Raw genomic sequence first — 27719 nt, forward strand, 5'->3', positions numbered from 1 at the left:
GTCACCTATGATCCAAACGCGGGACCCGAACCCGACCTCTCCAATTTCGGCGTTAGAACTCTCCGGCTTCATGGGCATTAGAAAGCGTGTTCCAGCGAGGGGTTATTACAATAGTTGACCGTCGAAACCCGTCGACCGAGAAAACAAGAGGCGAAAGGGAGAGCCAGGGAAACGCCGGGCTTTAAATCTCGGAACAATGCGCGCAGGGTCGAGCCTCGGCGGTCCTTGGGTGTCAGGTAGAGAGATTTTTAATGTTCCAGCGACGCGAATGAATCACGCAGCCTTCGAACCATGCAAATACAGTCGGTTTTGCAACGAGACGCTCTGAATGCGAGCCGATACACGTGGCCCGATATATTTTTCTCCCACCTACGTTGAATCGCATCTCACAAAGATATTTAGTGATAGATTCCGATGAATCCTAACGGAAGCATAGAACGGTTACGGTGATCGGGCAGCGCCAAAAGATGCGTCAGCATCCCCGGTAAGTACCTTTTCGTCGGAATTCCTCGGAACTGCTGCATGGAAACCGAGGGGCTCGTTTGTGTAGTCTCGATCCCACGACGCCAGTGGTTGCCCGGTTACTTGGAATGACGAGTTTTAAACCGCTGGAATTTTCGGAGCACCTCCGACCCGCTCCAGAACGAGATTAATCAAACCGGCGCGGCGTCACTGCACTCGCGTGTTAGGGGCCCGCTATCGTATCGGCAACTACACCGCGCGAAACATATTTCAGTAACCGGACAAAGGGTCGCGAACGTGTCTCCGCTGAGACACCATAGGTCTGAAGAAACTTTCATACGCTCGGCCACCGTGCTCGCAGTGTCGCACTGAAATCACGTGTATCTCGTAAATCAATCCTGCGGTCGCAGCGATTTCGTTGGAGTCGATGGCTCTCAGGAGGAAGAAGCTCCTCGAGAGAATCTGCTCCTCGATGACCCAGGTGAAACAACCGAAACTGCGTTCTCGAAGCGTCCCCAGTCGCGTCCCACTTGTTCCTCGGCTATTCCAGAAGATGCTCGCGGAATGTCTGCTTGGCGTGGCTGAGCAGCTGAGAGCTGCAGCTCCGCGACTCTGAGCTCCGACTCTGAGCGACTACTCGCTCGGCACTCGGCGTGGAACTTCTTTCGGAGCCGGTGGCCGCGTGCCGGCGTCCCTCTCTCTCTCACTCACTCACTCACTCACTCTCTCACACTCTATCTTTCTCTCTTCCTTTCTCTCTTTGTATTGGAGGCGACTGCACAACACCGCTGCTACCTCCGGAGTACATATACTATAGTGTACGTACCGGCTCGTTAGCTGTCGACCGCTTGGCGACCGTTCGGCGGTCGGCACCGTAAGATGGGGGCGTGTACTGGCATCGACGCCGTCCGCTTCGCGTACAGAGGAATTTTACTACGGGCCTTTATCGCGCGAGAACCTTCTCGTTCCCTTCGGTATTCTTGCCGGCGCCGACGCCGTGCTGGCCGCAATCAGCTCCGATTTTTTGGGGAAGCCACGCTCGAACGGGGAATCGGACGCGCACGTGGGAAAAGCAAGGTGCACGGACTTGCTCGACCCTGTTACCTGCGGCGACCCGGGCACATTTGCCCAGCAGGCTCATTAGTGGTTTGAAAACCCGGAAGAATAGGGGGAGAGGGGATTATGGAAACCGGATTTTCTGATCGATGATGGTTGTGTACGGAAAAAGGTAGCTCACCTTGATGACCTTGATATATGTTGTCAAGGCCGTCCTTATGAAATATTTCTTGCGTAATTGACGTTAGTTTTAGGCTAACTTGCGTTTAACCCTTATTCATCACTTGTTAACACTTCGTTGTACTTTGTCGAGTCTGAGTCGTAGTGGACATTTCTAGTAATGTTAACGCTTTACGAGTATGAATCAAGACAAGGGTTACTCTTCTATCTTTTTTGTTGTACAGGATATGTAAGAAATAATATAATACTAAATCGAAATAATTGAATGAGAGAAGGTTTCTCTGTTCCTTTTTCTAATTAATAAAATAGCATATGTAACTCCTTTATCCTTAGCCTTTAATTTTTAAAGATTTTTTAATGATTGTGTACTTCTTTTGTATAAAACATTAGAGCTCTACTATACGGAATACAATGGTCTTTTTAACAAATACATTATACGAAAAGATAGAATATATTTTGTCATGATTTAATATAATATGCGAGGAAAATGTACATCTTTATATGCATCAATAAAATAACTACGTAAGGTACTTAATTCTAAGTATTTATACGGAAGTTTATGCATAGTATCGATTGTTGAGGAACGTTATGAAGGCAATAACTATTGCTGTCCTTAAATGAGACAAAATTTATCATATTTAATATAAATTGCTTGAACAGTTTGTTGAGTTACACAAATATATCGTGAGAAAATGTTAAGTTCATCTGAAAGACAAACCATCCTAAAGTTGTTTCAAGAGAAGTTGCAAAAGTTGCTAAAAATCTTAAATCGTTGTGGAAACGTGATTAGTAAAACAAGAACCAGATAATTTGGTACGGAAAAGAAGCCTAGTCGTGTTCTTGCTTTATCATCTTATCAAACTCATGTAATTATAAAACTAGCATTAAAAATTTGAAGATGCCGGGGAGATAAATTGCCGATGCTCTGGCTTCGTAACACACCTAAAAGCACATGTTAAGCACATGAACTGAAAGAAATTACAGAGCAAGCCTGCATTCACGGAATAGCATGAAAGTGTTTGAGAAACATATTTCATTTAAGAAAAAGTGGCGTAAAATAAAGTTTAATGATGGAATGAAGTTTAACATGGATAGACCGGGCGGTTTGAATTTCTATTACCATGATTTATGGAAAGAAGCTCCATTATCTATCATAAATTTACTGTTTTGTCGTGTTGCGTGTAGTAAAATATATTACAAGCTCGTAAACATCCTTAGCGCAGTTATCGATAATAAAGCATTTCCATTCGATAAAGGGGGGTGATCTTTGCGCTAAACATGGCAACGATCGCATATATCTCGGTTAGTATAAACTTCCTCGTATGTTACTTTATCTATATCGCCAAGAAATACCAGGACAACGAAGTTCCAACACATAAACCTTCAGGCGATAAACCGCATAGTGAAATTCCTTGGCACATAACTGGTGGAAGAACCGGTACACCTCGTTATGCTCTTATATTGAACTCGAACTGTCGTCGAGTACACGGCAAGTGATGGCATCCTTCTAGCACTATTATCAACGGTATCCAAGCGGTAGAAGAATATGTTCTGCGTGATCAATGAATGACATGCATCTTATTTTACCGTTTATGCGCACACAACGCGTTTTGAAAATGTAGATCGCAGCGCTGCGTGAAATCAACTTCCATTTAATTGTCCTTTGTAACAAGCGAGCAGTTATTAAATATGGGTTTACGGATACTGAATTTAAATTAGACTAAAATTTATGCACCCGCATTTAAGAATATTTAATGTAAATAAATGATCGAGAATAATGGACTAAAGCGAAGAGCAATCAATATTTCTGCTTCATCAAAAGTTCATACAAATCGTATGCAAATTATCTTTATAACTAGTATTAAGTATGATTTATCGGATAACGTGTGCTTGAAATCTAATTAATTTGAACTCTACAGTAATTGCATTAAATATATCTAATATTCCAACATTACTGTTGTAGCATGATAATTATTTCAAGTAAATCATTATTTAACTGTAGATTATATTGCTTGTGTACCTTTTTTTGAAAGTGTGCACTACGTGTGCGCTAAATACAACTGCTCCTGCTGATAAAATTCTTGGACAGATAAGATACTGCTAATGCCCATCATGAGATCTATAAAATGGTCAAACTATTCATTTACATTATGTACAGTACATTAGAAATTTATTATTAATCTATCATTTATAAAAAATATGATTCTTTTAACAGTATCATGAGAAACGTCTCACTTTCACGTTTCTATGTTATCTGTTCCAATAACGATGGCATACTACGCCTTGAAACTCACAATAATTCTTTGTAAGTTATGGCGAATACGTAAGACTAAAGTGCGATTGACGATAGACACTGCAAATGAATAAAAGAAATTTCAAATTGTTTTAAATTGATCATGTTCGGTTTAGTCTGTTTGTGTCGCCTCTGAAGGTTTACGACACCATTATTAGTGGATAGCCAGAAGCTTAAAAGCCCACGTGTTTACGAAGAAACGTGACGCAAGTAATTTACTTCTAATAGCCTGACCTCAATACTAATTAAAAGACTGCTGAAAATACCGCGTGAGTGCACTTTCTCAAAAGTAGCGAATTTCCGCGTCCGTTTATAAATTCGCAATAAACTCTACTTTAATAAGACAACGAATAGACATTATTTCATAAACGTACACACATGTCAGGTTATTAAGGAAAAATTATTAATATCATACTACTCAAGAAATCCGCGGTTCTCAGCAATATCGATATTTTAAATTGCAAATGTTTTTACGCTCAAACTATAAACCTGATATTCTCATGTCTGATACATTCGTCGATGAGTAACAGTTCTCAAAAGATGATTGAAGAAACTCATGTAACATCTTCAAACATATATCTGCTCTTGTGCTGTAAGCTTTAAAGAATTCCAAAATATCGACACATTACAATTTATTAGAACTATTAGAACTACCAAAAAGAAAAGTATATGGACCGACTCGCTTTCTATGTTTGCAATCTGTTCAAACAATTTTTACTCCGGGCACAGATCCGTAGTCTAAGAACGAGGACAAACGTCTTTTAACAGTGCCTTGAAAGTGTCTTCTGAATCTAGGTGACGCTCTATATGACGTAATATGTGTATATTACCAGAAGGATTCTAACGATTCACAAACTTCGGTGAATAAGATGTCTTTTGACAAATAAAACGAATTCCTTCGTTCCCTTCGAAGGAGAGCACTTCTGAAAGTTCAAAGCACCGTCTTTTTAGGACGAACCTTAAAATTTAATATCGCTGAAGTTTCTCCTCGATTCGGTTCGGAAATAAATTGCGTGTACAGTGCCCGAACGCGTTCGAACGGCCTATTTCGCGAGACTATTCGAAAATAATATCTCTCGGGTGAATTAGTTGGCTTTCCTGACCGAATTAGCCTGCTTATATTGCTGTCGGCGTTGGATAACGGATAGACGTGAGGCAATTGCATGAGTCCAAACCTCGATGCCTTCTACGAACCATCGCAAAAAAGTTTATCCCGCTGTACTTTAATTTCGAACGCCTCGCGCAGTTGTAAACTCCCTATTACTCCACTTTTATGTAATGTCCTGCACGACTTCGTGTGCAACATGTCTTCTGGATAAGATAAGTGCGACCTTCGACTATAAACATAGCATGTTGCAGCGAGACGTTGTGACTCACGTGTTTTCGATTATCGTACGCTTGATTTCACGGATATGCTTCGCAGGTGGGTTAGCGAATTTTTCTTACAATTAATTGCAATTCATTGCATGTAGACAATCCAGAACGCTTAATTTTCATAAAGATAGTACACGAAGGTTCCTCGAACCTTGCACGAAGATAAGGTTCAACAAAATAAACGTTCTAACTAATCTGATATTGTGTATTTTCTAATAGGCAAGAGTACAGAAGAATGTAATTTAGTTCATTATGAAAGCTTAATTATTTCAATGATATATTTTTCTATCACACATTTTCAATGTTATAATTAGAGTGCGGATTTTATGCATTTATGACAAAAACGAGTAGATCAAATTTAACATAGTGAGAACATTTAAAGAATTTATAGATACTTTTGTATTATGATCAATTCATTGAAATGATTAAGAAATGAAATACAGTCAGTGCAGACAATTTTTATTTTGCGTAAAGACTGTAGTTCATTTCACACAATTAGTGATCTGATTTTAGGACATTTTAACAAATAAATTCAAAAGCGTGGTCCGTTTTTCAATATCGTGTTTATAAGGTTCGAGGATGAATCAATTCGAATCAAAAGGATGAAACAGGAGATGGTACTCTAACGCACACCGTGTTCCCTGATGAATCGGCAATCGCTAGAAATTTCGCAGGAAATCATGATAGTCGAAGTTCTCTCGATCGGTGTCTCACGGTGCAGAAGATGCGCGGAAGAGGGAGAACGTGTCGATGCGATCCAACAATGAGGTACATGCACGACATGATTCCGGGACAAACGGTCACGAGAGCACAACGGACCTCAAGTGTTGTACAAGAACGGCTGTTCCTGTCGGAGATCAAAATCAACTTGGCGTGGTGCCTGGACTAGGGGAGTGCGCACCGTAACCTGGAATCAACAGCGAAATAACATGGCCAAGCTGGTTGAAATGCCCGCGCGAATATAACTGTCGACAAATATCTCTAATTTACATTCACCCTGTTACGGAATTTACGGATCTTGTTCGGCAGAGATTCATCTGCGATTCTTCCGCTGGGCTGCAGTTTCACAAACTTTCATCGGAATGACATTTACTTCGTCAAGAAGCTCTGCGTGCAGATAAAAAATGTATAAATCCACCGATCCTGAGCGGCACAGCGTTTCCGTTAATTCTCGCGTGTCGGCACCCTTAATTTACTCCGCATCCTCGATTAACTTTATTAACACTGTCGGTGACATATCAATTTACTATGCGGGTATATAACTTGCATGGTTAGGGCGTACTATGTGTCGGAAAGTTCTTATTTTATTTATGCGTCGCGGAAGGAGTTACGAGTCGTGGCAAGAGAGACGAGAAACAAGAAACGGGGAGGAGGAAGACGTCGACGGAAGGCGAAGAACGCAGCATGCAAGACATCTTAGAATGAATGTAATAGATCTGTTATAGATATTGTGTGCACATTATCTATTATATCATTACATCTTAAATTGTGACACTTGGTGTGAAAATGATGTATGAAAGATTTGAGAGCAATCTGTGTTAAGTTAACGCATTTGCGTTGAAGTTTAAACATTTTAATGATGTAATTTCACTTTCAAACATAATTGTATATCATTATATTAGAAATAATGTTAAACGGTTTTGATTAAACGACAATGCCTTAGATGACTAATGATGAGCTTTATGTGTTACTTCTGAAAATATATACAGAATCTTCAGACTTGTTTTGCCATTAAATATGTATAGCGTATGATGCAGTAACCCTTAAATGTACTTATTATCCCCAACTGTAAGAGATGTTTTTATCTTTCCAACATCGACGATACCCGATAAAAGTAATACACATTGAAAATGAAATTAAATCATTTACATTTTTCAACTTGAACGCAAATATTGCACGGATACTCGTTATTCGATTGCTTCATAATTTTCTCACCAAATATCATAATTAGATTGCGGTTCTTCATGCAAAATAAACAATGTTTGCATGTGTTGCAAGAAACAGGAGAGAGTCACTCAGGGGGATTACTATTCTTTTTTAATAACTTTAATAACTTAAACTTTGTCTGCCTTAAATCTCCCCCCTTTCCCATAAAGAGTGACATTAAAAAAAAATCAAAAGTCGGAGAATAAGAACTACACTACACATGGTATGGTTGTCGAGTCGAAAGTTGAATTTAAGATCAGATTAATCGCAAAACCGTTTCGCTTCAAAAACTCGACAAGCATCTGAAAGTGTTTGCAGGATTAGTCTGACTGATGAACAACTCTCGGTGTTTCGTGGTTTCTAACATTCTCACGATTTAATTAGCAATTAAAGTGCACCTGTTTACGTTCGATGATCGCGCTCGCTTCGGAAATCTTGCCTGGCCTGAGCAGATCGAGAACCGCTGAATCTTGCAACTTCCGTGACACACATCGACCGACTGCGAACTAATCGGCAAATTCCCTGAGGAAACCTCGCGCTGACAGTTTAAACCGCCAGACGAAGCCGAGGTTAATATAATAAGTAAATACGTACTCACATACAGAGTGGAAGCTAATTCGCCGTATGATGAGGAGCTGATGTCTCAGTGATTAACCGAACTTGAGACAGGTGCGCGTTTTTGCACACAGGTGAGCAACAATTTTTCACTTGGGCTATTTTATATTCACTATCTATAGCGTGAATATTTTGTATCGAAGGTATTGTTATACAGAATCGTCGTCGGTGTTATTCCTTCATTCTGAAATAAATTGATGGAGTACTTATTGATTTATCTGTACGTTCATAATGTCGCGTAAGTCTCTTGTTTGTATTAAAAGAAACATTACTTGAGGCACAGGTTCAATACAGTGTAACTCACGAAAGTGTTCGAACGTATTTTTTGCCAATGCAGGTTTTTAACGTTCTTGTCATTGCAGTTAATTAGTGTTATTGAACAAAATTTGTTAGACACATTTTCTAGCATACTAGTTTCTTTGATATCTTCAAAAACTTCAATTTATATTGTACCAGTTCTTGAAAAGCTATTTCGTTTTAAAAGGTGCTCGAACACTTTCGTGCATCACTGTATGGAAAATAAACTGATTCGACAGTTTTAATTTTCTGTAAAAGAGTGATTCATTTACAACAAATATGTTTTAGCATTTTTTATGAATACTACTTCCTGCGATGTTCTGTCAATATCATTGCTTGCGATTATACAATGTCCTTTATACATTAAACCGTTCAACATTAAATATTTCAAAATTAGTGGTACTTCTGTACGAATTCGGAACAGCAAGCGTTGCCTATTATGCTATTTCTTTCAATCTGAATTGATTGAAGAAAAACGACCAATAACCACCTTCAAGTTTACATATATATTGTTAGTATACATAAAGTTTACAAGTTTAGAACCGTAAATTGTGGTAGGTAGCGTCACAGCTAAAAATACTCAGGGAACCCAGAATAAACGTTTACGAAAATAACAAAGACAGTTTTATCCTGTTGACCTGGAATTTAAAGTACTCTTAGTCGGTAACCAACTCAGCTTAGATAAAATTAAAGTTGATTCTTTAAATGACTCGTTGGCTTTTAATTAAACGCGACACCCGCGAAGGTGTGGAAACTACTTTTTACAAACATTAGTCTTTACAAATGATAGAGCAGCATCCTTTGTCTAGTTGAATGAAAAATCTTTCAGTAACTTTGAAAAGCTTTTACAGTCAATTGTATGGTTGTTAAGTTGTTTTTCCGACTTCTTACTAAATTCAATTTAAAAATTTAATTTGAACAACGCAACCATTCTGTATGCATACTTTATATCACCGAACTTTTTTAAAGTGCTCTGTGAAACTTTCCATGTACCTGACATTTCAAGCTTTCCTCCACTTTCTAGAAGAATTTTGGAGCAATTCATGAACTTTACTAATTTGGAAAAGAAGTTATGTATCAAATGTAATGAGTGACTTTGCTTTCTTCTTTAATGTAAACATTAAAAAATAATCTTTCTGAGTTTATGTTACTGTATGAGAAGAAAAGTTCAATGAATGACATTGGATTGCAAGTTTCATATACGGTGGAAACGGACTTCTGCATCTTCGAGGAATTTTCCCAGGTATCCGATTTGAATTTTCTGCTACTTCGTATTCAATATTTCATCGAGAACCATCAGAAGTAATAAAAAACCAAATTGCCAGAACTTTGCGAATTGCAAACTACATTTGGCTCAAGAGAACCACTAACTTTCGGAACCAATGGGAACATAAGGAAATAGAAGCTAGAAGGAACAATACATATACTATATATACATAATGTATGGTTCTTGGCCAAACTTTGGCAGTAATAAGTAAAAACGATCCTAAGCGGACGTGTAAGTAAAAGTCTAAAAGTGTTTCTCTGTTCATTACGTGTCTTTTACTTTAAGCAAAATATGGCCATCGTTTTCTACCATTACATTTCATTATTCTATGAAATTACTTAAGCCATCATTAACAACTTATAAGATATAACGCACTGGGACAATGATGGTCTCTACATTCTTTAAATCTTTATCCTTGTAAAACACCTATTTGAAATAATTAAAAATTTCATTACAAATTATACGAAAAGAATATTTTTCCGTTTTAAAAATTGATGTAAGCAAAGATTACTTGGGACAAAGTGAAATATCGATGGTAGAATAACATGTCTCTTCGCTAAAACCTCAACTATCAACAATTTGCTAAAACTCGATAAAACACTGCTGAAATTCGATGGAACCTAATTTTTCAAGGCTTTCGCATGTTTGATCGGTGACTATATAGTAAATTCTGTGCGTTACGAAGTGGAATGACTCGGTAGCGAGTCAAGGGACGCATCGCGACAGAAGTCCTGGCGTAGCGATAGGCCGTTGCGTTGTTTTTCGGTGACGATCGCACGCATTCTTCGGTACCAAAAAGCCAGCGACGAGATGGAGAATGCGCTCCTTAGGACCGCAAGTTATTTTAAGAGAACTGGTTTGGTTGCTGTGCTATATTTATTTTTCTCCGGCACGCCAAAGTCATTGACAACGTCCTCTTGCTCGGACCTCACCTTCCCTGTCCTTCGAATTCACTCGAGCCCAATCGACATCGATACAGAAGGCCGCGTTCATTTCTCTCGGATCAGAGTCGCCTAACCCTGACAATGCGCTTCCTGAAACCGGCCATTGACTATTATACACTAATCGCAACAGTTCTCGTCGAAGACTGCCATCAGGAATTTCGCGAAAAATTTCAAAAGGCGATGTAGGTGTTCGGAAATTACAATTTTACCGCGAGAAGTATACCGTCACACTTCAAAATTTCTTGTTTTTGGCTCCACATGGAAATAGAGGTTGTCTTTGGTTCATCTGACGTTATTTGCGATTTAATTGCACGTTGCAAAGTGCAGGCTACTCAAATAGTCGGCCTGAAGAGATTTTGCAAGCTGTTCTTTCCTGCAAATTCTATTTAGCCTCATCATGTGGTAATAATGTTTTAGACAAGGCTGATGTTTAACCTTTTCAGCGAAATTTTTTAAAACAATGTCAGAATAAAACGCTTCAAGGATTCTCTTTGCTGAATTTTCCATTCGCACACGGTACTTAATTACTTAGCCGATTAATCACTTTGAAGCATGTTTTGCAAAAGGAAGGTTAAGCTCAAAACACAGGACCCAGTAACAGGGATAAGCTTTCGCTGAATAATTGCTCACCTCGAACCAATTCTAGCACTTCTCTTTTTGCCATTTCTTTTTCTTCACATTTGCACTTCAAACTTGCACTTGAGCGTTCGAAAGCTTGAGAAATGACTAGGGCGAATAGTGGTGTATTTTGGATTTAGTTCTTTGTCGCAAAATGGTTCCTGAGGCCATTTCAAGTAACTTTTTTCTTAGCGAAAATGCAATTCGCGGCTTTGTTTACGAGTTATTAACGAAAAATACTGACCAATAAGTGGCGAGCTCGGCTGGCGTGAGGTGGCCCAGCCAACGAACGTACCGAAACCCAGTTCCATTGATTGGCTCAACCGTCTCGCACCAACTGTTCTCGCCTCTTATTGGTCATTCTTTTTCGTTAATAACTCGCAAACAAAGCTGCGGATTGCATTTTCACTAAGGAAAAAGTTACTTCAAATGACGTCAGGAACTCCCCATTTCCGGATTACGAAACATTTTTGGGTCACCCTGTATAATAGTTGTAAAATATAGTAGCCTAATATCAACAACTATAAAAACAAGCCGCAAGGCTCGAACAATCGTACCTCTTCTTCCAAGATTGTCCATTTCTGTTTACAAACTGAGGGATAATTGGAGAGAATTTACTGTATCTACACTTATCAAAAATGTCCAATTGCTAAAACTACGTTTATTTAGGTATTTTTGGAAAATTTCTGAGCTGATCACACTTATAGCCTTGTAAACTAAGCTATTGGTGTTTAAACTCGGATCTAAATACATATAGATTCGATATAAATATATTTCTGTCCATCGAAGTATCGTTTTACAGTTTTCATTGTTCTCAAATTTTAAAGATGCTTCCAGTAGAAGTTATTGACCCAATCAGGCACACATTGTTATCAAAATTTCAGGAAATCTAAGTAAATTAAATCTTGCAATTTTTATGAAGCATCACGTAAAAGTCATATTTAGCGTGAAAGAAGTTTCTAGAAAGTGACTTGCATATACAACATAACCTACTGACATAACATGCTGACATAACCTATGGCAATGGTCTTCTCCAAAGATTACCCCAGACGCTAATAAATTATGCGGCAATTAATCGAATCCTCGCGTTCTTTTTCGCTCAGACCGTGTTTGTAGGGCCGTTTTTCCATTACATGATAATTGAAAATGCGAACCAATTGGTCGGCGATACTGAGCAACACCGGACCACGGTGAACACGTATCAAACAGCGAGCACGGCCAATTGTTCAACCGGCGATCCAGAAACAGATGGGTCCCGATGCTGGCTGGATAGACGCAATGCACGGATATATGGATGGTTGCTCAGAAGCGACGTAATTACGGCAACGAGTGGAACCCTCAATGTTGACCCGCTCAGAATCTACGACCGCACATCGGCATTGAGATATTCGGCTCCCTTTAATTGTCCATTGAATTTCGTTCCCCAGTTTCGTTTCCACGGAACACCCCGGCCCCATGTTTACGTGTTGGCTAAATGGAACGTAATAGTTCGTAACGACGCGATGGACTAGGGAGATTCGGTGCTACGGTACGGGGTGTTACCAATTACCATAAGGGGTTACCAATTAAATGGTAAAATAATTTAACGTCAAACGCGTAGTCGTTGTTTCGATAATGTGCACCGGATAACTGTTCGGTACATTTATTTTCTTTTCGTACGTATATGTAATAGGTACATACAAATATATGTAACATAGATTTTCATTTATGAATGAACTGATAGAAGTGAGTAATTATTCTCAAAATTGTTGTCAACTGTTGAAGAAAATACGTATCGGTTTTATGAAGTACATATTCAACGAACATCGACATTTATCACATTTTATCTCCGCGAGTTAATCTTTATAGAATATATATGCCATGTAAACCGGAGAGCGTTCATTTTAAAAGTGTTTTACGATGGGAGTGTGACATAAATATATGTTAGGCGAATTCATGTATTTTATTACACATCGCCGAACGAGCAGAATTTTTGGAAAATTAATCAGCTGTAGAATGATGGCAGTTGAGAGCCAATGTATCGATTTTCGCCTAAAGGCCGTTTGTCTTTTGTGTATAAGACAGAAATTAGAGAAAAATAGGAAAGATTCGTGACTTCTAAAATTTCATTTTCGAAATAAGTCTGTGAAGTTTGAAGTAAAACGATTTCTTGTAACTGCTTTCACAATTTGTTTCTAATTAATTGCCAACTAGATAATAAAAAAAAACAATCGTCAAGACAACAAAGAAAGAAGGATTAAAGAAAAGGAAGAAACAATTAGATGATATTGATGAGATTCTTATACCAATTTTAGAAATGGTGTAGAACTTCTGCTAATAAAACGAGAAAAAAAGAACTATTTTGTAACAGGAAGAGTATTTTGCCGGAATTGTTTTACTAATTACTTCCGCAGCACTGCTCGACTATTTGATATTACATCGTGTGCACTGTTTGATCAATGAAGGAGTACTGCACCCCTGATTCACACATGTTCTACACAGCATTACATGTAATCGATAACATTTGTTTGGACACTGTGGTAGCGTAGCAACCTAAAGGCCTCGTGATTGCTATGAATGTCTATAGCTACGCGACGGCGACGTGCTGGTGTCATTGTTCGCGACTAAGAATTTTTAAAAGGATCAAACTAGTTTTCGATGCACTATAATTTTTGATAGCGAAATACCATTTATTCCAAAGAAAATGATAACTATAACGTTTACTTTATTGTTATAGGATATTTACTATAAAAATTATACCAGAGTACTTTATTCTATTGACGATTAATAATAGTTCATTGATACTTCGAGAACCGAGTTTTATCTGTGCAATTGTTCTATTACGTTGGATTCTAAACCAGTTTCACCTTCGCTTTCATTCTTCTTTAACGCAGCGATATTGAAATGAATTTATTTGATGACAATGGTAAACTACAATACTTATTTAGACTATGTTAAGGGGTTAGTAAAGATTTAGTAAACATTTGATTGACATAAATTTTTGTGGCTTACTTTACATTGGTATAACCTATTAAAAAACATTGTTAAATTTGTTTTAAATGTTATTTATTTCTTATAACCTTGAAACTACAATTTATGACTAAAAAGATTCGATTTTGTAATGATTTCAAAGTGACTTGACTCCTAAAATACGAAGACCATCGCCTGGATGACATACAGTGACCCACAAAAGTGTTCGTACATCTTTTAATTCGTAATAACTTTTTTAAAACTCAACTAAATGACTTGAATTTTTTTTAGATATTTACTAGACGACGACTAAAATGTCTTTTTAATTTTGTTATTACTTGAGATGAAAACAAAAAATGAGAAATTTTTAGAAATAAGAATTATTAACTTTTTTATCTGTGCCTGCAACAAAAATGTAAAAAAAGCTTTTCGTAGATTTCGGTAACTTATATACGTGCTAAAAATTTGATCGAAATCGGTTAACTCAGAGTCAAGCTACAGGTGTTGAAAGATTTAAGAAACTACAGATTTCTTTCAGGTTTTGGATAAAATCGTGATAGAACTGCGATTTTTGTCATCTTTGATTTGTTATAACGCATAACAACGTCAATTGATTTCGATAAAATTTTCAGCACTTATATAAGTTACCGAGATCTACGAGAGATATTTTTAAAATTTTTGTTGCAGGCTCAGATAAAAAAGTTAAAAAACAGGTGTTTTTATTTTTATTTTGTCATTTCAAGTAATAGCGAAATTTAAAAAAAAGCATTTTGGTCATCGTCTAGTAAACTAGTCTCGTTATCATTTAAAAAAAATTCGAATCACTTAGACCAGTTTCAAAAAAATTATTGCGTTTTAAAAGGTATACGAACACTTTTGTGGGCAACTGCACATGTAACAATTCCGCTCACAAACTCTTAATAAAAATAAATCTCCCTTATATATAAATAAAACTCTTAATAATAAATCTTTTTCCTTTTCACAAGTTTCTGTTTCGTTTTCGTTAGTGCAAAATTTAAGAGCGTGACGCTATTCGTGATTTTCTTCTCTCCTCACTTGTAATTAGTCATTACTGCACACTCTTACGCAATCCACTATGAAATCAAACACGCTAACGTTATTAAATCGTATCTTTTACTGAATATTCAGTAGGAATCTACATACTAGCTGATGCTGACTTTTAGTTTCGTTACGTCTCACACACATCTAGCATTTTTAAATGATATCGACAGTCCCACTCTAATTGACCGGGGAATTCAAATTACAGAAATGGAAAGTGTAACAGCGTTTCAGTTTCACTATTGATGGAACGGCAAAGAAGGGGCGTTAAAGGCGAATTTAGTGTAAATATTGTGTGTGTGTTCTCATCTGCATTTCTTCCAAAGTGAACAGTGAACGAAATAGAGCCGAAGTCTACTTTTGATGAATTGGATGTGTACCCATGGATGATTCATCTCTAGTGAAGCAACAGTGATATGTTTAAAAGAGTTTGATGAACAAGTGAACCTCCGCGGAAGTTTGGTGTGACCCTCACCGGAAACGAATTCAACTAGTATCCAGACTTCATTGACAATGAGAAATCAGTGAAATGGTTTCATTTTTCATTAACAGATGTACATCCAAAGTGCGAAGACTAAATTCACTTTAAGTAATGGCAGATTTTTACTTTGAGTGGAATCTCGCAGAGCACAAGAACGCCGCTTCACCGTTGGACGCGTGCTCCTATTCGGAACAAATAAAGCAGCCCTTAGTTGCAATACCAGCCGGGTAGAAATCGAGTCAATTTCCACTGGCAATGAGTCAAACGAGATTTAAGTCAAAGGTGAGGCTTTTGACTGAGGCTGACTCCTCGGTGCATCGAGCCACGTCAAGGGAACGCGCGACGGCGCGGCGCGGCGCGACAGAGTTGCACCCGAGAATGCATTCACGTCGAACGAATCAGAACCTGTGAATTGGCCCTTATCCAGCAACTGCTTTCAGTCTGTCTTTCACTCGGTTTATACCTCTTTTATTTAGGATCGTTTCCTATCTTCGCCCTGCCAATTATACCTGGCGGACTAAAAGTTTTGGGAGCTGTTTTTATCGGCAATCGTAACAGATATCGACTTCACTCTTTTTCATTAGATGCCAGAGAACTTTCGTTTGTCGTGCAACCGACTTTCCTGTGTCGATTGTTATGGTGTATTCATTTTTCGGACAGTCCCTGCAGACCTGAATAACATTTACTTGTCACTATCTTCTTAAATTAAAAATAGTTTTTTCGAAAGAAATTTTGCAGAATTTTCGATTGAAATTTTTATATATATAAAATTTGTCACACGGTATTCTGAATGTCTAATTGAAGAAATGACTCATTAATGAAGCTATAGTTTTATTTTCGTATGCTGTAAAATAAAACAGTAATTAAGTAGATATAGCTCTTTTAAGATTTACATCTAATATTTTTAAGACATGCAATTTTTACGTTACACAGAAATTCTAAACAGATGTTATTAGTATACTGTGTATCTTAGTGCATTTGTTTGTACAAATATACGAAGTAGCAAGATACATTGCAACAAAAATTAGAGTTCTTTAAGTAATAGTATTTCATGTTTCGAATGACACATACATAGAAACGGATATACGGCACATAAAAATGATTCGCAATTTTTCGTGTGACCTACATTGTATGTACAGTTTCTCTTTGCGAGCCGTTCTACTGTAGAAAAGAAAATGGTATTTCGCAAAAGTGAGTAAACAATGTTCCGAGGGGATTCGCAGTGTTAAGTTACAGGAAGTTGTAATGAAACCCTGCAAACTTTTATCGAGTGTTTATCGAACGTACCCGGCCGGCTTCACAGCAGGGAAAATATCGTAGCAAAATTGTAAAAACTTTTAAATTTCAGCGACTTTTACGAACTCGAGTTTGTACCAAGTCGGTGCATATAGACATGTAAAATTGACGGAAAAGTGGCCGCTGTGAAATTGTACGTGTAGTTTTAGCAAGAAGAATTTGCAAACAAGTTAAAAATTTCTAACTTGCGAGTCGTAGGTATTGCAACGAAATTAAAGTGCATGAACGTGTCACTGTTTATAGTGTTCAGGTGTTCTGTTCTTTCTTGTGGGAAGTTTCTTCCGCATATGAAAAAATGCTAAACAGTTAAAGAAAATCATTGAGTACAATTCATAAAAATGCATTGAATACTGATTGCATAGTAACATTACACAGTATTTCTGTAGATAAGTTTTTTATCCAGCAAATCTGCCATGATTCGTTTATAGGTTTTATACAAAATTCAAATTTTCTACTTCAATTGCAACGAAGCAAGGTAAAATAGTGTAACAAATTTTTTAAATTCTTCTGATGTTTTATATAATAATTCTACGTCAAGTGACACATTATGTGCAGTCTAGGATTTTTATGAAATTTTACCTGGATTAAAAAGCAAAAATTTTTCTGTAGTGTATAAACTTTTCGATTTCAGAGTCAATTATTCAGAGTCAATTATTTTAAAAGAACAAGCAGTATTGCAAATGTCAGCACGCCGGAAGCGGAATTTTATTCGTGAAATGTACAAAGTTGCTTCTGGATGGTTATACGTCATATTCTCTTATTTTAGATCCGAAAAATAAATTTTGAGAGCAGAGTGAATTAGTTTAAAATACTTTTTGTGGTTACAATTAAAAAATAAATATTTCTATTGTAGCGCAAAATTATAGAATCGTCGTCAGATTGGTAAAACCATTGATGTACAAAGTTTAGTCGAGATCAGTAATGGTTAATTTCACATACACTTCGCATATCTTTCTTTCTTGCAACAATTGTTATTAAAAGGCTCTGATATAATTGACTCGTTCACGCATTTTATCCTATCTTAGACGCACGTGTGCACTTAATGGCTCTTTTCTCTCGGTGAGAAAGACTATAAGTAGAACTCTAAGAGCCACAAATGGGAGCGGAATCCAGCTCTTGAATGGCCTTCATTGCTCGGCCAATCCCTGGTACACAGTCACACAGAAATTGCATTTTTACAAATACTTATGCACCAGCTTGAAAGTTCACACTCGAGCTGTTTCTTGCATATAAGGTACTTCGTAATTCACGTCTATCTATTGTTTAAAATAACAATCGAAACCAGGTTAGTTCCTTCAACAAATTTCTTAGTTTGATTAAATGTAATTTTAAACAATTTTTCACCCACTGTTTTGTTTACAAGAGTAAAAACACCTCGTAATAGGTAATAGGTATTACAACAATAAGTATTTCTGTAGTCATCAATTCTTACAATCATTCGAGCTCATAGAAATATTAATAATGAATGAGAATATGCTAGGCGTTGCTATAATAATTTTGTTAAAAAACAAATATTGCATAGTAAAATTTTGCATTGCATCACGTAATATGAAAATTCCTGCATGAAATTCTCTTTATCTTTTCAAAGTAACGAATCCAATTTCATGGATGCATTTTTGATGAATTTTTAAATTAGGATATCCTTTTAATTTTTACATTTCTTTGGTGAATATTTTACACTAACCCTTTCTCGGCGAACAAATGAATAGCCGTGTTTCATATTACACGTTAACTATTATTGAAGATTATCACTTGTACAATTTCTCCGTTATTCTATTTCTACTATTAAAGGTTCGATATTAACGTAGATTTTGATGACGTCATCTTTTTTAAAATAATTTCTCTGTGAAAATGAATCGTTTATACGGAAATAAAGCTTTACGTAAAATCAAATGTAGATCACGTTATATAATTTTCTGCGTTGAGATCGCCACATGGAAATTCCTGCGTAAGCCAAATGATATTCATTTAAACTTGACATCGAATATAATTCTCAACGAATATCAGAGGCCGTTCTGAAATCGTTTTAATTTCGCTTTTGAGCCCGCGTTATCCGCGGCAAAGGGAATCAATGCGTTCCGACATGATAGATCATTCCATTAATGTTCCCGGCGAATTTCGAAGACTCATTTCTGGATCACAGGCAGTTACGGAGAAACGAAATCAAAAAGGAAAGATGGATTAACCAGATTTCATTGGAGACCGACTGCTAAATCGTGCAACGGGAACTCAAAGAGAATGTGTCGGGTGGTCGTATAATCGTGAGGGATTATTGTGCATGGGAGCCGTAGTCTAGAATGTCCTTATAAATCGTAGGTCTGCTCTCATTCTCTCTTAGTACGAATATTCGTTCTGCTGTATTTTCACTTGCTTTTAAGCAACGATAGTTAACCAACACGCGCAACAGTCTCGTTTATAATCATTTCAGTTACAGATTATATACGTTCGTTTGTAAATGAAATTTTCAGTTATTTTTTAATTTACGGTTCTATCGAGCTTTGTGCATAGTAATATAAAAGAAACAGTAACCAAGAATTATTATCTAAAAACAAATTTTTGAACTTGAAAAGCTTTAGCTTTAGCTTTTGAAGCTAAATCCTAATTCGAACACATTGTATACTACATGTATATTACATGTACTTTCCATTCCGTTTGACAACAACAAATGATCTTTACAAAAATTAAATTGAAAAAGTTGAAAGTAGAGGCTTCACTCTTTAAAATGAGTGCAAATGAACGTACGATTTTTTTTCTCGAAGTTGCAGTAGTTTAAATATCGATAATTTTTCGGTTCATTTAGTTATTCTTTAATTTTTTGGCCTAAATTGTATTAAATTATTTTATATTAACAAATTTATTCATTGTTAGAATAAATCAATCAGAAAATATGTGAATGAAGAATGTTAAGAATTTTGTACTGACCAATTTAAACCTAAACTTGCGCAGGATCTCTCGCAAGATTCCAGGTCAGCGGGTTGATTAAACTTCTTACCTAAAAAGAACGAAAAACACATTGAAAATACGCAAAAAAAATAATATAATACTAAAATATATGTTATACTTATCGCAACAAAACATTTCCTTTATAATATATTCTAAACAATTCTGTCACTAGTATTTCTTTCATCAATTGAATTACAATTAGATTCTTCAATATGTTGAAAAATATTCTTTTTCACTCATCTAATGTGCCAATAGAAATTACTTATTAAATGTTGGTAGAAAGCAAAGATAAGGTAAAATTTTTAATATGTTATAGTTAGTTCGAATCTTTATGCAAAATCGAATTTTCAAAGATTATTTTATAAAAGTTAAAAAAAACCGTTTCTTTTCCAATCAGAAAATTTCTATAGTGGTTAAAATAAAATGAAAATATCACAAACTTTAATTAATCTACAGATTTCCTTATATTTCAAAATTGTGTACAGGCCATAAATGTACAAAGATTTACAGCTTAGCAATTAAACTGTTGTGTATTAAAACTGTTGAAGTACCTGCATGAAGAATTACGGCATATATACACATATTTACATGTATCGATAGAGAAATCAATTATGTTCGATATTTTACTAATTAAAATGCTCTCTCGTGAATGGTACCCCACGATTCAGTATAGATACTGTTGATTTCAGAACTAATCCTATCGAACTAATCCTAAATGACGCTCGAAGTAAGGTCGCGTTCCAAAAGCGGCTGCAAAGAAATGTTATTCAAATAAATAATGCGTTGGAAGCTCGCACACGGGGGTCTCTTCAGAACGATCATTGATTTCTTATAGCGCACGTGTTACGGTGACTGTCATCGCAGAGTGTGGGCGCTTGATCTACACGCTCTTGTATTTGCAGTTTGCACAGAGATGAATGTATGTTTTACCTTGTTACGCGCGGCCTTCGGCGAAGGAACTAGGACGAAAACGATGTCAGTCGGTTGCTCGTGATTTATGAGAAAATGTGAAGAAGGCAGACACGCTGACTAATGGCAAACAAATTAATTTCAAGCGTTAATACGTACGAAGCGAGCCGGGTCAAGCGGCATGACAAGCCCCGAACGGAACTTTTTCCGCAAAAACACCTAAATCATCAACTAAAATCCTGTTAAATATTAGATTAATACATTCGACATTCAATTTCAAACTACGACTTAATTGGACTTGACTTTATTAACCCTTTATGTGTTTACTCAGTACGTGGTATGGGCGAGAGAGTTACATTGTATATTCTAATCTCAATATGGTATTTATATAATATACGGGTATAATATAAAACCATAAATCTAATATATTAAAGTAAATTTCTTCTTTATATTATACTTTCTCATTTTAGTGAACATTTAAAGGGTTTACTAAAGTGACAGTATTAGAAGCTATAGATTTTTATTAACAAACAACAAACTTATTTATTCAATTAAATTCAATCGAGATATCCTTGATCGACGACTGAAAAGTCTGATAAGACCTTCCGCTACGTTGCACTCATTTGGAAATGTACTTCGGAGACTTTGGAATGAAATCTTTCAAGAGTTGGTGCAGCGACGTAACATGTATGGAAGATGCCAGGAAGTGATAGGACAACGATGGGGTGATTTTCCTTCCAAATTCACTAAACACATCCTAAATGCATTTCGTGCATACACTGATTGTGAGCACGCGCTTTACAGGAGCTACAAGTTCAAGTGCACAAAATTCCTTGGATTATTCTAACGCCAACTGCACAATCTTCAGTTAAAGTACAGCAATGCGCCGAGCATAAAAACTATCTCGGAGAGAAATTTAGACTTCAAAAAATTGTTTGAATTAATAGAATTACTTAGGGCAAAATCCATCTTTATGTGCTTTTTAACATATAGAAGTCTTTGAAAAAATCCCATTCGACACTTTAACTTCTTAGCTGTGTAGGCCACTTTCTAAGAGCTGTACATAGTTCATCGTATTCTATGCATATTTTCGGCAAGTTATTTAAAATTATTATAGACTGTACGAAACTTCACAAATATATATTGAATATGCAGTTTCTTTCAGCAACTTCTACTAAAATTATTCTAAACTGTATGAAAATGAACGCATTTCACAAACCTGTCACGTGCAGTTTCTTGCATCAAGTTCTTCTAAAATTGTTCTAAACTGTACGAAATTTCTGAACACATTTTATAAGTACACTGCGTGTAGTTTCTTTCAACTAAAATTATTCCAAACTGTACGAAAACACGTCCGAGAAAATGAACGAACACGTTGCAGAAAATTTTTAATTGAAATAGTAAAATGAGTGTACTGGTAGCAATTAAGAAAAATTGCCGTTTTTCCACGACGTGTATACCCGGCACGCTCGATTAAAAAGTGTCGAAGTGTCGTATCAGTTTTTCACGAAGTTGCAACTCAAAGATTGACAATTTTTCGGTCATGCGGCTCCACAATTTTGTGGCGCAGATCCATGATAGGAGATTATTCACGTGTGTACAGGCATCATCCGCTTGCTCCGGATACCTAGAAGACGAACGCGTATTTCACCTAGTTACACATGCCATTAGCGGACCAATTGGAACGAATACAGTGGTAGCCTTGTCTTTCTTCTTGGCTCGTATTTGTATCAAGAACCCGTGAGACGGATTTCTGTGAAACGTCCGCAAAAGACGTGAAAGAGTGCCGGCTTTCATAGGCTAACTAGTATCAAGAGAGTCCCGGAAGAACGATAAGTGGTCAGTTTTTCTGCTACTGGTGCGCGCGCGGCTGAGCACGGGACACTGGGAAACTTTTAATTTCTCCTCGTAATTTAAAGTGTGCTTTCCTCGTGCACAGGCTGTTACTATGCGATCGCTCGTTACGTCGGAAAAGTAGCTGCACCTATATTGTTGTTGCATTCGAGGCATGGACGAAAAAAAGAAAGCTCTAATAGCTCGAGTTTTTTTGTAGGGAACCGGTTTCGCAGCTCAACAATTTTTCTCCGACGCTAATTGTAGCCTCTCCTTTTTATTATCTCTCTGGTGGCTGGACAGAAATAGTGCACGTTGAATTTTGGACATAATAATATGAGTCATGGCTTCCAAAAGAGGAGGGAAGTTTCTAAACTGAATATCGTTAATGATAAATAAAGAAGTAGGTCATTCTATTAAAAAAAAATTACTGCTCGAAAGATCTCCGAAAATATGACCTTCAAATAACCATGGCCTCCAGAGACATGTGCCCCATTTAAAATACAATAATTTTCTACCCAAGCTTCTTTTTTATCTATGTTAATGTGACATCGTATTTTCATTTAGTTTTCGTAAAAAGTGCTCTATCCTTCGCTTCAGTAGATTGAAATTTAATTAGAAAATGCGGAAGAATGGATTTGGCTCCTTGCATTTAATTACAAGGATTTAGTAAGAGTTTCGTAACTTTTGCTCAATAGCGTCTGTAGGGGAGTGTGTGAATAATGAGACTAAAGTTGTAAAATATTACAAGAAAGGAGAATCATTCTCTTGGTTCTTTGAAGTGTAACTTGTTTTACAGTACAGTTTTTGATAAAAATGATTTTTGGAAAGCCGAAAAATTGTAAAATGGTTACAGTTTTAATCTAGTAAACAGTTGACATTCTTAGGTACTATCTAGAATTTTATAAGTAAGACCTGAATGTTACTTACTGTTACTATTGAATATTAATATTAATAAGTATTAACATTACACTTACGGGTCAAAACACTGTAAAATTCAAATCGGCTGTCATATTTGTGAAATCTATTTGTGTTGGATTGAATCAATATTTGTCTAGATCCAAGAATTTTTAAAATAATTGGATTCTTGTTATTATGTTTCTTCAACGTATATTATATTCTATGTATATTATATAAATGCAGAGAATATATGAACCAACGAATTAGTTTATTAAATTATAAAAGAAGGTACGCTCCAACCATTAAACGAAAAATGCACAAACCCTTACCGCAGCAAAGAAAAAGTTATGAAAAATGTAACAAAAGTAGAGGCGAACACTGCATGGAACAGATGGAAACTTTAGTAGAAAAGAATACCCACGATAAAATTTAAAAGCATTAAATGCTCCAAGCAGAAGTTATTTTAAACAAAATTTTGTATAAAATAAAACTGTATTTAAAACAAACATCTCGAATTTACATACGTTTAAATAAAAAGTAAAATGAAAACAGTAATTCCGTAAACTATAGGAAACAGAGGACATCAAATAATTTAGGTATATTTGATTTTCCTAATTCATGAACAATTTACAATAAAAATTCAAACAGTGAAAATTATTTCGAGTTCGCATAGTTAAACTTTATAAAAGTTTATAATTTATTTCAAGCAACATTGAGCATTATTTACTCTATGGCATAAATGAATTTTCCTTATTTCTGGAAAGTTAATATACAATGACTTCATGAAAATTAATACGAGTACATATCGCTGACTTATAAAATTTCTAAAATATACAATTTGCTCCTGCAATTATTAAACCACCCACGGCTCGGTGTAGCTAATAAATGACGTTCATGTATCTGCAGGTCCTGCAGGCGAAAACAAGTTACTGCGAACGAGAGAAGAACAGAAATAAGAACATTCTTTATTGTACCCTCACCCATAATGTTTTATAGCAGCAGAAAAATAGCCAAGTTGCCCAACGAGTACCATCAAAACCATGGGCTTTCGCTACTCCCTACCCGATATTCAAAGCTTCTTCGAAACAGGTCATGAGTGTGCAGTATACGCACTGCGGATATCTCGCAGTTTCTCGTTCCACTGCTCGGTGACAAAAGAATGCTTAGAAAATAATAATCTATTAATTTAAACATTATACTCCTATTTTGCCAAAAATGATCTTCGTGATCATAATTATTCTCATCGTTATTATTTATTACTATTATTGCAAATTCGTTACACTTTTGTTGCAACTTTGTGTTACGTGTTAATTATTTTATTCTAAAATACAATGCATGGTCCGTTGTATTTAATTGTTTCGTCTAGGAGCAACGTACAGTCCATATTTCTCCGTTTTTATTATTGTCGGACGTGTGAATTTATTGGCGGTCTATTGATGCAGTGCTTTCAGTATGGTTCGTCTATTTAAAGCGACTGTTTTTTAACCAATGTATTTAATTATATCTATTGTGTGTCTGTTGTGTATGTTGTTGGCACATCCTGTATACATCGTTCTGTACGTTTGCTTTTCCGATGATACAGACTTGTTAGTTCTCAATTACAATTATTTGATCCTGTGTATCGATGCTGCAAAATCTTGATCTCTTCGATGAGATTATCTTTCGCTTTTGTTGTTGTCATTCCAAGTGTCATATTACTATTATTATCACTTGCAAATATTATTGACGAATGAATCATATTCGTCGCTTTAGCTTATCAATAAATGTTCAAATAGAGTCAAACCTTTTCTCATAAAAGCGGTCATCTGAATATAACGCACTTCCGTCTAGAATTCTCTAACAGTATCGAAATTCAACGACCGCGACGCCTTTTATTAAGGAATGACGACGCGTGGCATAACGTTCTGTGCCTGTGTCGTAAACAAAAACTGAAACGTTGTCGATTAGTTCAGGTGGGACGAGGAAGAAGCGGAGCAATGATAGCGAGGTGAATATCTTTCGCAAGACGAGATTTCGATGATAGAGATCATTTCTCCACCAGATTCATTGTCATTATTTTCTATTGCCAATTTGATGCGGACAAAACGGAGAAGTTTGGATCGTGAAATACTCCCCGTTCTTCCAACGTCGACATTATTAACAGGAACTCTGTCCTCGCTTAACAAGTTAATTCGATTCTGTAACTTGTCGCTTCGTATACCCGTGTGCTGTACGTCCACGTAAAAGTTGCTTTCGTCGGTAGCTATCGCTATCATGGTTCTAGCCGCTCGAGAATAGATTTCAGCGAATTTCACGCTTTCAAGCGGAGCAGCATCTATGAACACGTACATATATTTAACACATGGAGCAGCAAATTTTCAAGTACTGTATCATAAGTGCATTTTGTTCTGCTACATCACGATGTGAATTGAGATATTTGCATATGTAAATTTTCAAGAGGAAGTTTTTATGTATGATTTACGTGATAGGATGTTTAACATAAATATGCACAAGTGAATTTAACTGAACGTACCGTATACGAAAAAATAAGAAACAAATTTGGTATAATATTTTTTATCTGGTCCTCCGTTTTCGAGAAAATTGACTTTAAAGTTTGCTCATTTTTATAGAAGATTTAGTTATCGTGTTGTATAATTTGTTTACAAACATTAACAATGATTCATTCCGTTTACTGTCCATTGCTCAGAAGAAGTCCGCTGAGAAAAGTGTAAGACCGATTCCCACCAACCCACCCATGTCGAAGCTTTCGTAGAGGTAGGTAAACGCGTTTTCCTTATTGGCAGAAATGATCCCTTCCTATTAGCTCCAAATTAGCCGCAATACTGAATTTCCACGAAACGAGGGACTCGAATCCGGCCGATTAAAAACAAACAACGTCTCCTAACTCCCGTCACGTCTTGCTTCGCCATGGTCGTCATTTTCGGCTAGAAGCACATCAGTCGTGTATGCTTCTGCTTTTGTGTGTGTGTGTGTGTTATTTACGCGATCACAGGCGACCACAGACGCGGGACGGGAGTCAGGAGGTATAGAACAATGAAGACAAAGTTAAACAATTAATATAAGATGCAAGAGCGTTCACTTATCCCTAAAGCATTAATTTCAGATTCTTCTAATGAGTACATGATTATTTGTAATTATTAATTACTAATTATCATCTTGATTAACTTTTCATTGCAACGTGCTGTACTAACACGTAGTATACACACATTTTTTTTATATTTATGTTGATTGATATTTTATGCCTGCGTGAACGTATAAAGTTAAGAACCTGAAGGTGATATCAGGAAGCGAGGAAATGAAACACTACTCAAACTAAATGATGCATGGGGCAAGTGAGCGGGGTTTGCCCGCTCCACCTAGCCTCACCTAATTTTTTTTATTCCAGACTTTTGTTTATTATTGACTAGGTTACGCCCTGAATAAGAGACGTGATTAGTTGACGCGGCCGACCGATCTCCCTTGCTCCTCGATTAGCTTATGGGTCTTCTCGTTTACAAATAGAAGTGGTTTCGGGAGGTCATAGAAACGTGGGAACTACGGGCGCGCGAGCGAAATGCCCCCTTGCTCTCTGCGAAACGACGAACTTCTTCTGAGCAACAGACATTATGGACATAATTGGCAACAATTAATGTTTGTAAACACTATCTCGGAAGGTGGTAACTTCGGTAGAAGAATAGACGACAATTAAATCCTTTACAAAGATGAACAAACTTTAAAGCCGATTTTCTCGCAAACGGAGCACCGGATAAAAAAATGTTAAACCAAATTTGTTTCTTATTTTTTTATGTAGAACTGGTCGGTTGTACTACGAATTCCGGCCCACCCTGTATGTAATTCTATATCTGGTGTAAAATGTCTTTTTATTCAAAAGATACGAATGTTGTATGATCACGTGATGCGTACTGTTGAATATTGTTAAGTTGATTCTTGAATCTATGTATTGTATTTAGAGCAGTAGTAGAATATATGTTCTATCGCTTTCCATGTGAATATTGTTACTGGATATTTTTTTATTTTGTATAAAAATGTATACTTACTACACAGTGCAATACAAATGTCAAATTCTAATATAAAATATATATGTTTCTAAAAAATCTCGTGAATAATAAACTGAATAAGAATTTGTCAATTTTTTGTCTCTCATATCATTTGTGTATGTTTATAGCGGTGTTTTGCAAGTTCGTATAAAAACAAAATCTTGATTGTAACATTAAATAAATAAAAATCACTTATTTTTAAACTGTGCTATCTTTTTGTCGCAGAGTATAGTAATATTCTATGGATTATGTACACGTAGAAGTCAACCTACATTAGATT

The 27719-nt window shown here is 36.4% G+C and overlaps 1 protein-coding gene and 1 long non-coding RNA gene across 11 annotated transcripts in view; both read right to left on the bottom strand.

Moving 5' to 3' along the window:
- The window catches only part of LOC117227272 (uncharacterized), a 197053-nt gene that overhangs the window by 79875 nt on the left and 89459 nt on the right, over nucleotides 1–27719 (bottom strand). The gene's annotated exons all lie outside the window — the stretch shown is intronic.
- LOC117227273 (uncharacterized) lies at nucleotides 2131–13503 on the bottom strand. 6 transcript variants are annotated; one of them, XR_013033590.1, is made up of 4 exons: nucleotides 11045–13502; nucleotides 10403–10504; nucleotides 6362–8090; nucleotides 2131–6272 (listed from the first exon to the last, which is right to left on the bottom strand). It is a non-coding gene; the product is annotated as an uncharacterized LOC117227273 (long non-coding RNA). The 6 variants fall into 6 exon arrangements; XR_013033588.1 differs by having other exon boundaries at nucleotides 6362–12392; nucleotides 13318–13503; XR_013033587.1 differs by having other exon boundaries at nucleotides 6362–11512; nucleotides 11590–13503.

The sequence above is a fragment of the Megalopta genalis genome, chromosome 6 (genome assembly GCF_051020955.1).
Source record: "Megalopta genalis isolate 19385.01 chromosome 6, iyMegGena1_principal, whole genome shotgun sequence".
Classification (NCBI taxonomy): Eukaryota; Metazoa; Arthropoda; class Insecta; order Hymenoptera; family Halictidae; genus Megalopta; species Megalopta genalis.